The sequence below is a fragment of the Pinus tabuliformis genome, chromosome 3_2, assembly GCF_031772625.1.
Source record: "Pinus tabuliformis cultivar Carrire ecotype Pingquan chromosome 3_2, CPIR1, whole genome shotgun sequence".
In the NCBI taxonomy this organism is placed as follows: Eukaryota; Viridiplantae; Streptophyta; class Pinopsida; order Pinales; family Pinaceae; genus Pinus; species Pinus tabuliformis.
In genome coordinates this window covers 838,989,464-839,001,465 of record NC_142302.1, presented here as the reverse complement: position 1 = coordinate 839,001,465, position 12,002 = coordinate 838,989,464, and positions in this window count along the sequence as shown.

Sequence of the window (12,002 nt, the reverse complement as noted above, 5' to 3'; positions counted from 1 at the left end):
TCAGCATTGCTAGATTTTTCATTCAACGTTACACATTAATATGGATGGATTTGAGTTTTCATGGAGATTTGGGCCTCCAAAAGGTCAAAATACAGCCAAATATTGACTTTCTGCCCCTTTTTTGAGCTGCAGCAGTAATCTTGGGAGAATTGACTTTTGACTAGGCACATGACATCCAAATCCAAAAGTTCTAGTTGGGTTGGAATGTACACTCGGAGACCTTTCCAACGAGCTATCCTGCACCTCATTCTGACACCGGGAAGGCCTCCAAATGGGGCTCCAAAGTGCGCGACCCGTTGAGGAATTTGTGCCAGATTTGACCAGTTCAGCCCAGAAATTGCAGTTTAGCTCCAGTTTGACTTTCTGAGGTCGATGGTGGTCCTCTTGACTGTACTTGTGGCACTTTTTGGATACTTTTACTCTTGTTTAACTCTTCTAGAAGATTCTTGCATGTAAAAGGGTAAAATTGACTGTATGAACTGGTTTCCAAGTTTATAGAGGCAAGTTGTTTTGACTGCCTATTTTGTAGTGCTTAGTTTAGAAGTTGTTCAAACAGCTCCTAGGATAGTGAGCTCGACCCATGGAGGCAGGGAAAGAGGTTAGATCATCTATATTATGTACTTTCTTGCTCATTTTCATGGTTGGACTCTTGAGGGAGAAGCTATCATTGTATATTTTCACTTGTATCTCTGCAATTTTTGGCTAAGGAAGACCAGGGTTTTGCAGTCATCTTTGGGATTCTTGTGGACTCATTGTGTTGATGGTGTGTCTCTTCATGCTATTGTAAGATTTTTTATGTGATTCATTTCCTTTCAATACTGCTGCATATTAAACAAATGAAGTGATAAAGTTAGAATTCATGCTTGCCATGCTCTGCTTTCAAATTTGTTTGATTTCTATGTTTTTTGCTGTCTAAAGAGAATTCAAATCCATTGTTTGCTCTCTTTAGCCTTATTACCTTTCCTCCTAATCATCCACTTCAGTTAAAGACGTCAATACAGACTCCTACCTTGCCCCAAAGACCCCCCTGCAGAAACTGTGTCAAATCCCCGCACCCTAAATTGCAGCTCCTCAATTTGCCACCAAAAACCCCAAAAACCCCAAATCAACCTTTATAATTAGTTTAATAGCCTAATATCAGTGTTACCTTTGTTGGTCATCTCATCTCATTGAAGATTTGCCAAGATTTGACCGGAGAGAGCCTTCTCCTGCCTCGTAGGGCTAGCTACGAGGCTGAATGGTTTGATGTAGCTTTGAGATTTGCCTTTTCAGCTTGAGGTGAAATTTGAAGTGCTAACAGGATGATACAAATGGCAAGACCTCCTTTCTATATATAGGAGTCTAAGGGGTCATAATATACTCAGAGGCAACATAACAATAATAATTTAAGGGCACAACAATAACAATAGTGGGATTCTATGGGGCACAATAATAAAAATATGGGTACTACATGGGCACAACAATAGAATAAGGGGGTTGCACTAATAACAATAAGGGGTTACAATAATAGTATAGGGACCTGACAATGATGAAGGAGAAGAGAAAAAGGAAGCAACCGTTATCAATTATGACAACGAGAGTTCCATTAAGTTGGTGAACAATCCAATGTTTCATAAGAACACGAGATATTTATTGAATATTGTAAGAGAGTTGAGTCAAAATAAATATTTATTGAATATTGTAAAACATGTGACAATATCGTTGATATTTTTACAAAGCCTCTTGGGAAAGTGAAGCTTGAATTCTTTAGGGGGATGTTAGGATTTTAGGATAATCCTTTCTCCATTAAGTGGGAGAGTTGAAAATAATTAATATTATATTGTATTAATGGAGAAATGGTTATAGGGTTGTAAAGTAACTCCTTAAGTTAGGATTAGTTCCTAGGTTGTAGGAGTTTGTTCTAACCTCCCTATTCTTTTGAGATGTATTTATTGTCTCATCCTTGATTAATTGAATATGAGAGTATATGCTCCAGTTTGTGCAGTCTCCAGGTGCATCTTTCTCACGTGTGAGTTTCTGGTTTATTTTATTTCATTTATTTTCTTTCCAGTTTTTCTAATATGTACTCTCTACCAAATTATTTGGATTTGGTCTTGACGTAATTAAATTCCATTGAATGGTGATCCAGAAAGTGGCTCAGGTTGATATTCCTTTCTGTTGTCAATAAAAGGACTAGCAGTATCGTTCTAACACTACAAATGATATAGGGCAACCTACAATAATAGACATTGTGAGACTTATAGCACTTTCTCGAAGAGCTTCAATGACACAGGAGTCGATGAATCAACTACTGGAAATATGGTTGAGTCCATAGATAATATGTTAATATGGTTGAGTCTGTAGATAATATGTTAAATGCCATGAGGAAACTGAGTGACCGGGTAAAAAAAGAAATTTGGGAACATCTGGCACTATTTGATAAAAAAAATATGAACCAATTGAAAGGAAATTTGAGAAACTGCAAGGAGCACTAGAGTCCGAGGTTCCATGGATATTAGACTCACAATAGTGGAGGCCAGATATTAGCTGGGGGTAAATGTAATCTAGAAATATTCAAATACCAGTGAGGAAACATAACGAATAAGGCTAGAGAGAAATGGAACAAGAGCTATAGTTTGAGGACATTAATGTCTAAAAGATGGAAGAAGCTTCTAAAGATGACCCTTCAATTTTCAAATAATCTCTCTTGACTTTGATGAAAGTTTTATAAGTGTATAAGCTTAAGTTGTTTCTAGGAGTATTCTATAATGTATATGACAAACATTTGTTCAGAATAGTTTGTAAAAAGTATCAGAATAGGATGGATTTTGTAAATGTTCTAGCTTTGAATCCATATTTTGATAATAATACAATGCTATTACTGGGTTTTTTAAAAATAAAAAATCATATTAAGAATTGACGTAACCAACTAACAATCACCCACAATAAAGTATTTCGAGACATTACTTTTAAATTAAATTAAATTAAAGTATTCTAAGGCATTCTTTTAAAATAAAATTAAACTAAATTCAATATTTTAAGTATAAAATTAGAATATACATTAAATTTCATTTTAAGCTTAAAAATTAGATAGTTTTTAGAATTATTTTATACATGTCTTCACTTTCATTTTATTATTACATAATACATTTTTCCTAAACTTATTGAAGGATGTTTTAACAAAATACATTTTGTTTATCTACTTTCGAAAAAAATTAATAGGAAAAACAAAATAATGCAAAAATATTATACCAACTTTTTTACACACTAATTTTGAATAAAAACACTTCCAAAAGTTAATAAATGAGCCATTCCATTGAACTCTTGCTTAAAAAACGAACCTTCCTACAATATAAAAGATTTTTTTTATAACTAATTATCCTTAGCGAATGATTTAGGCTCTCTAGAAACATGAACACGGATAAAACTTCAAACCTTCTCTTAACATTTGGAAATTGATTCATCATAAATTCAAACATTAAGTTGTTAGAATTCCAACTTTAAAACCAATTTCTAAATCCAAAATCCCTATGGGATTAGGGGTTAATGAGAATCCATTTACTTATTAAAGCTCTAGTAGGAAAAATGTTATGGATTGTCATAAAAAATGGGATCATATGGAAAATTATTCTTATACAAAAACAAACCGCTCTAAGAACTCTCTTCGGATAGATTATAATGGAAAGGAAGAGTGGAAGGAAATGACAGTCGCCTTTCTAGTCATTGGCTCTTATTTTACATGGAGAGTGGGAGAGGGATCTCAAGTAAGAGTGGAAAAAATTCAATAATGGTGTGTGGTAGGAATCTTCCTCCTTCACAAAATCATAAAACACATATAGGAATTGAGAAGTGCACATTAAACTTGATTGACAACCTAGATAATGCATTCCTACGGTTTTAAGACTGGATAAAGGTAGTCAATATTCATCTAGATGGAAATTTGGCCCAAAGGTGTTGTCACTTTGTAGTAGAAATTGAGAAGCCACATATAAAATTGAACAATTTCATGAATGTATTTTTCACATCCCTCATTGCAATGACATTAGTCCTAGTATAAAATAAGAAATAGGATATTTTTCTTTTATTTTTGTTTTTTATTCTCTTTCACTCTCGATATACATTATTGTTGTATTATTCCTCTTTCCGAACAAAAATATTATTTATTTTATTGTTTAAACTATAGTATAAATTTCAAACCATCTTTTCAAATGTACATATATGAAAGTCTTTTTTACTTAGCCTTTTAATTGCTTGTTGACATTTATATTGTCATTTTGTCATTAAGAAATTTGTGAGTTTGACCTTCATACGATACATATGTTACAACAATCATGTGTAAATGTTACAACCTGAAATTCTTCACATATTCTTTGGTTAACATATAATTAATCAATGTGATTTTTGTCACATAATATTCTTACTCTTATCGATGATTCCATATATGTGAAAGTTTTCTGATGGTTGTAACTTTTTCGTTGTATTTGGTAATGTATTCATAGCGTCATAATTTTTTTTCCCATAGGAAAGAACTGAGCTGATCAAACACAAAGGGGATCATGCTCCACGGCCTACTAGCTGAGCCTAACCCCAAGGGTGTCGAGGAGAATTGACCCTGTGACCTCCCGATTGGTGAGGTATTTTAACAATGGGGATTCGACCAATTGAGCTAACCCTTGGGGCTATATAGTGTCATAATTTATATTTCAAACCTATATATTTATTTTGTAATTACAATGGAAGGTTCTCGAGACTCCATCTATCCATTGTTGGATAATACCCTATCCTCGGTTCATCTAGACTATACACATGTCCAATGGCTCGATCCGACAATGGAGGAAATTCCTGTCAGGTAGAGGTGGTAACCACCTTTAGCCTTTCCACCCGATTCATCATTTTCACTTATTGTTTGGAGGAGAGGCCTTTAGTTCATATGGTTTCCTCTGTTGAATTGTAAACTACAATTTTGGTTTTAACGGTTAATAGATTACCATAAGCCATCACTCTATGGAAGTTGTAGAACTCTCGGTGGTTAATGTTTCTACCAGTAAGATAAAAATACCTGTTATTACATTCATGTTGAATTTTTAACTCTTTTGTCGTGTGCAATAGTGGTCACGTTATGTTTTATTAATTGGTATGCTTGACTGTTGCAGGTTATTTATCTTTATTCCCTTCTCATTTCACTAAAATTTTTGTACAAACCCTTATTAAGTTTTGAATCTCATTCACCAACTAAGACAGTCATAGAATTATAGGTGGGTTCTCTCTCCATGCTATGCCTTTCAGAGACACAGTCATAATTCCTTCAACTTTATTTTCATTCCTTTCTTTCTTCCTTTCTTTTTCCTTAATTTTTATAGTTTTTTTTTGTGACTAGTGGGGGGGGGGTCTCTATGGGATGCAACGGTATAGGGACTCTCTTTTTTTCACCGGTAAATGATTAATTCATATGTTTCAACTATTACATTATTTTTTCTAACGCCCGACAATATAACGCCTAACTGGTATGATGATTTTCTACAAGTTTTGAGTGGGGCTAGTACACATTCTAAAGTGAAGGTTTAATAATATTAATTGTACCTTCCTTTACTCAACTTTTTTGGGTTTAATTATTCTTTCTCTTATCTGATCTCAAGGGATTTTTGTCCCATTGAAGGCCACAACATAGTATCTAGATAATAGTATTGGCGCTAATTCTCTTCTACTTTACTGTAATGTACGAGATTAGGGTTTGGGCCCTTCATATTTTCTGTATTAATTCATTTAAACTATGGCCTCACCATGGAGGTGTCACTATGTCACTGTTAAAATTTTCCCTTAATGATTATATGACCATCCACCCTTCGTCAACTATATAAATTTAGAACCCCTTTTATTCTTGCACGTGTATTGGAAATGTGGTGAAAAACTAGTACTTTTTTGTTGTTGTGCTAATGCATGAACATTTTTTTTTTCTAAATAGGAAATAACTTATAGTATTCATGGTTTCTTAATACATACAATTAAACAATTTCTATCTTGAGATTATTTGTCTGATCGAGTAAAATTCCGCTCTTTTCCATTTCTCGTTGAGTGAATATAATGTTGAGTAGAAGTCTCATATGTACAATAGGTAATACAATATTAATTGCATCATGTAGTTGTTTTCCTTAAATATTTTCCTTAGAGTAATGCATTCTTCTCACATCAGCATAAAGGGTTTTTATCCTAATTTCCTCACCAGAATTTTTGAAGAATTATTTTGTACTGCTATCACATCTTTGTTGTTTTCTCCCTGAATGTTTCATGGAAGGGATTTTATAAACATTTGTTTCTCCACATTTTTACTTTGTATAAAATAATTCTTATGAGGATAATAAATATGTTTTGTTTAATTTATCTATTTATGTATTTACATGTAGTTTTCTTACTAGCTTCCATTCGATTTTTATTTTAGTTTACTGTATTAAGAGGATATTAATCTTCGAGACTATATGGAGCAGTGAGTCTCTATCTAACTCACTAGTTAGGAGCTAACCTCAAGCTCCATTTTTTTTAAATAGAATACGCAGTTGAGTCGGTATATTTTTTTTGTAAAATAATAACTAATTTTCAAAAAATTTATTTTTTGTTATTTAATAACCTTCCAATGCCTGAATTATATAATGATTCATCTTTGTTTAGATTGCCATTTTGATAGCTTTGCTTCTTTCCAAAGTAATGCCCTATACACACTACAATCTTTTCTTTCACATATCGATACACGTAAATGTACCTGCAATGTTAGTTTTTTGCATAATTATCTAGCTTACATTTTCATTGACACATATAACATTTTCATCTTTTATCTACCAGCAAAGGTACGTAATCTAAAATTTAATTATAGAGAATATAAGTTAAGAAAAACCTATCTATAATATCTCAGGGAATAAATAAATGGTGCTCATGGTCCACCTAGCTGTAAGGTTACTTGCTACTTAGCTACCCCCAAGCCTCACCCTAAATTAGCCAGATAAATACAATTCATCTTAACTGAGAAGGTCTTCACTGCAACAATTTTCTCTCAACATACTACTGAAACAAGGGCTTCCACCAATATTTAACTCCCACTGGTGTTGTTTGAAAACTCAATATTCTATTTTCCACAGTAATCACAATCAAGACCAGAGTTTGGGCATTTATCTCCTGCCCTTCTATGCTAGTCCTAGAGTATCAAATCTGTAGTTTTTCCTCCTCTTCTTCTCTTTTTCTCCTATAGGTTCGATTCCCCTATGAGAATATCTCCCCCCAACCTTTTTTCTTATCTTTTGTTTCTCTTATTTCCCCCCTTCCTTTGGGATATAACCAACTTTCTAATTGTTTCTCTAACTCTTAAGGTTTAGTTCTATGTCGAAATATTTTATTTTTTTCTCAAAATATCATACACTATATGATTAATCATTCATCACTTCTCATAAAATATGAAAAAAAAAATTATTTTCTATAAATAAATTGAAACTTATATATTCTAATTTTAACTGCAGTCCAACTTAACAATGATTTAAAATAGATGAGTCATATGGTTGGGGATATTACGTTTTTGCCCCCTTTGAAGGAACATCATCCTTAGTGTTTTTACATTCCCTTATTCTTTGGAATTATATTTTTGGAAATCCTCTTTGATTGCTTCTGGTCTCTTCAGGCCCAAAGATCTTCCACATCGATTTATTTTTTTAGCGTTGGCTTACCTTTTCTTCTTTTTGGAGTAAAACTAACTCCCTTTTGAATTCCACGTTCCATTTACAACATGTTCTCATCCATGGTGAACTAGAATCATTAGTTGTTACTTATGTACTGAGCAAGGGTCAAAAACATGTACCCATAATGTTATCAGCATGCTCGATAACTCGGCAAGGATTGGGAAATTCCATTCAATAAAAATTAGCAGCATCAGACTAAGAACGTTGACGAGAGAAATTGTTCTCTTTTATTTCTTGGTACTTCTCCAATTGATATGCCAAATGATCTAAACACCACCACATGGTTACACTGTAAATTTTCAAAATATGGAAATATCATTTCCATTTGCACTATTTACATACTGACAATAACATTCCAAAGACCATTTATTTTTCTTTCATTTTATGGAAATAGAAACTAGTGATTTATCTCATAGGTAGGCACACACTTACACTTTTGTCTCAATTTTAGATGTTGAATATGTATTACTTATGCATTAGTAAAGTTTAACATAACCTCCTTTTTATGTCATTTTCATGATTGTTGTGTTGCTACCTATTTTGTCCAAGTGCACTTATCTATGTTCATCTTGGATAATTTTCTATTCTCTTTGAGTTCACAACCAAGAGTCCATATTGCGACATTTCAACAATTTTAGCCCCCCCCCTTTTTTTACATCTTACATTGTAGGTTGTTGGTGAATTTTATAAACTATTGTACTTTCATATACAACAATGGGATTTCTCACCCTTTCACTCAAATATGTAATGATTGTATCACATATATTGTGTTAATATAGTATAGGTATCCTCCTCATTTTCAGACACCTTTTCAATATTTATAATAGTCAACAAAAGGAATAACTCAACTGGAAAATGTTAGGATTAGATATTCTTCGTCATAGTCGTGGATGTACCTCCTAGAGATAAAAAAAATCTTCCATGATAATTTTTTCCATGTCATAGCTTTATACAAATATGTTGGTTTTTCCCAAGAAATTCAATTACTATCAATTTTTCCATCTTCTAGCTTCAACTTAATTCCGTCTTTGGTTAATTTTTTATTTATTAAAGACTATATAATTCACAATGCCATGTACACATGGGATAATACGACAATACTGATGCACACATGTACTACAAATGTGTCTTAGGACAACAATATAAGACAAACTGATTGTGTAGTAGATCGGTAGGGAATCCCTTGAAAAAAATATCGTGATGAAAGTTGTTTTGTGCATCCCGCACATATTCTTTCCTAAGGACCTCACAATTAAAACATTGTGTGTATAAGTGCATATTTTCTTTCCTAGAAAATAAAAGAAAACTAGTTTATTCTTTCAAATAGGTCTAGGTCAATAACTATTCTATCGTGTAATTTTTTCTTTTTCTTTTCATCACTTAGCCATTATTCAAATTCATAAAAAGAAGACAAAAATATCTATATAGACTAAAAGAAATCTTGGTCACTTTATGATTTTTTTTTTTTTAAACTATAGGTGGTTTTTTAGCCATGAAAAAACTCTCAGGGTGGTGTCATGGTCGAAGAACGATCACATAGGGTGGTTTAATAGCCTCCATGGCAAGCACCCTACGATATAGGATCACAATTTCAATAAAATCATAGTAATCACAAACACATTACTTTCATTCCAAGCATCCACAATCAAAGGAAATACTTGTAAATATCAATGATTAATGCACTCTCGGGTGATAGTTTAATAATAGTACTTTCAAAAGTACTCGGAGAGAACCTAGCTCTTAAGTCATCAAATGGTCAATAAATACATCAAATACATATTATCATATCTCCCTCTAAAGACATTCACAAGGTTGATAACATTGTAAATGAACTATACTGTCAGTACTTTCCTTTCGAGCCCTTGACTCTTTTCTTGTCAGGATGTACATAGAATCTTTAAACATACACACAAATATTCCATTTTTAGCACATCATTTATCTGATTAATTAGCTTATTATGCTATGAAAACCATACTGGGAAAAATAATGCTCCTCCGAACTAATGGGAATTGTTTTCTACAACTAGTTTGATTCGTTTTCACACTCAAGATAGTTCCATGACAATGACCACATTTGGTGTAACACAAGATTTCTCTTGGAAGCATCCTACCTATGCCCTCAATAGTGTCATATATTGTAGCAGAGGGTTCCACCAGTCTTTATATTCCACATGTGTTTCTTGGAAACTACTATATTTCTCTCTCATAGTAATTCAAACCAGATACAAGCCTATGGAATTTATCTCCAACCATTTTTCTCTGATCTGTGAGAAATTTAGTGCTAAACAAGTTACTCTTTGGGCCTCCTTTGGCCTTCCACAATTGTCCACAACTACCTCTCATGCGAAATGATGTTTAACACCTTTCCCATTGTAATTACATAAGCTGACTATATACATATTATCATCAAAGAAAAAAAAACATTTATTTACATCATGCATCCATTCATGATTCTCTCAATGTGAGTCCCATAAAATTAAACATGGGGAGTTTACCATAACTACATCCGGGAATGACAGAAGATGAAAATTACCATGTGATAAAGATTCATACAAGTGGGGGAGTACGTTCAATATTCTACCAAGTGTAGGGGGGATTCTGACCCTTGATAACATTTGAAACATTTTAAAGACAAATGGAATCAGGAAGGAGTTCCAAAGGAGTTGTGGGTGCATGCTTTTATACACGCCTTGAGAAATTTTCCAAAATATTGCTATGTACAAGAAGAAATAAAGGGACAAATGGGTGACTAGTATAGTTTGTCTTATCAGTTTGTTAGCAACTTTTCTTTCTCACAAAATGACAAGAGGTTGACTGAGGCATTGCAGGTTGTCAAGCGGATTCTACGCACAATGAGTCAGCTAGTGGATGGGTGCATAGAACAAAGGACCTTGGATAATATCTATAACTTACGGTATCCTAAAGCAATGGCCTGTGGAAAGGTGGACAAAGAGCCAGATGAGGACGATATGGAGGAATTACAGAATCTATCATTCCATGAAATTGAAGGGGAAAGGGACATCAAGGTTGGACATATAACCAATGTGCCATAGTTACTCCCATTGAAGTTGCAAAAGAATAACATCGGTACTAATGACAAACGAAATCTAGCCTCAATTGGAGATTATTGGGATGAACAAAATACACAAGATATTTTTGGCCTCCTGAGAGAGTATGAAGATTTGTTCACTTCGTTAGTTTCCAAACTGAAAGGGATCAAGGGAGACCCAGTGGACATGAAAATCATGTTAAAACTAGATGCAATTCTAGTAAATAATCAACCTTAGTGATTGAACTTGAGAGTGAAGGAGAAAGTAAATAAAGATATAGACAATATGTTATCATCATGGCTTATATTTTTGGTGGGTAAGGCATATTGGGTGAGTCTGATTGTAATAAAAAACGAGAAAGACTCTAAATAGATATGCATTTGTGTGGAGTACCGCAACTTGAAAATTTCTGTTATTCATGACCCATTTTCTACACCATTCAATGATTAATTTCTAGATAATGTAGAGGGGAATGAAGTGTACTGCTTCACAGATGGATTCTTTGGCTATCAAGTCATGATCATAGAGGAGGATAAGAATAAAACTATATTCACTACAAAATGGGGATCCTATGTCTATCATGTTATGCCATTCGGTCTCAGGAATGCACTTGGAGTGTTCTCGAGAATTGTAATTTCAACCTTTATAGATTATATCCATAGGTTCATAGAGGTCTAGATGGGTTACTGGACATTCTATAGTCTATTGAAGAAACACACTAGTCTTCTCTGGATCATGTTTGATCGATGTGGATAGCTACAAATATCACTAAATTTGAAGAAATGCATATCTTTAGTCTAGTTTGGCACACCTTTGGGCCACATAGTATGAAAATAAGGATTATGTGTAAACCCTGTGAAGTTTGTGGTGATAGTAAAGCTTGACCCACTTGCAAGTGTAAAATGAATGAGATCCACTTTGGGACATACTTGGTACTACATGAGATTTATCTGAAACTACACCTCGATTACTACACGATGGAGAAGCTGCTGAGGAATGCTAAATGATTTGTGTTGTTGGAGGAGTTTCAAGATGCACTCAACCTATTGAAAGAAAAAATAGTAAGTGCACTGATTCTGGTTTATCCCAACTAGAGAAAACAGTACCACGTGCACATTAACACATCAAGCATTGCTCTAGGGGCTATTATGGCTCAGCGAAGGGAAGGGAGCCTTGAGCACCCAAACTATTTTGCCAACAGAAACTTATCCACAACAGAAAAGAACTATACCATGACTAAGCAGGAGGCATTGGC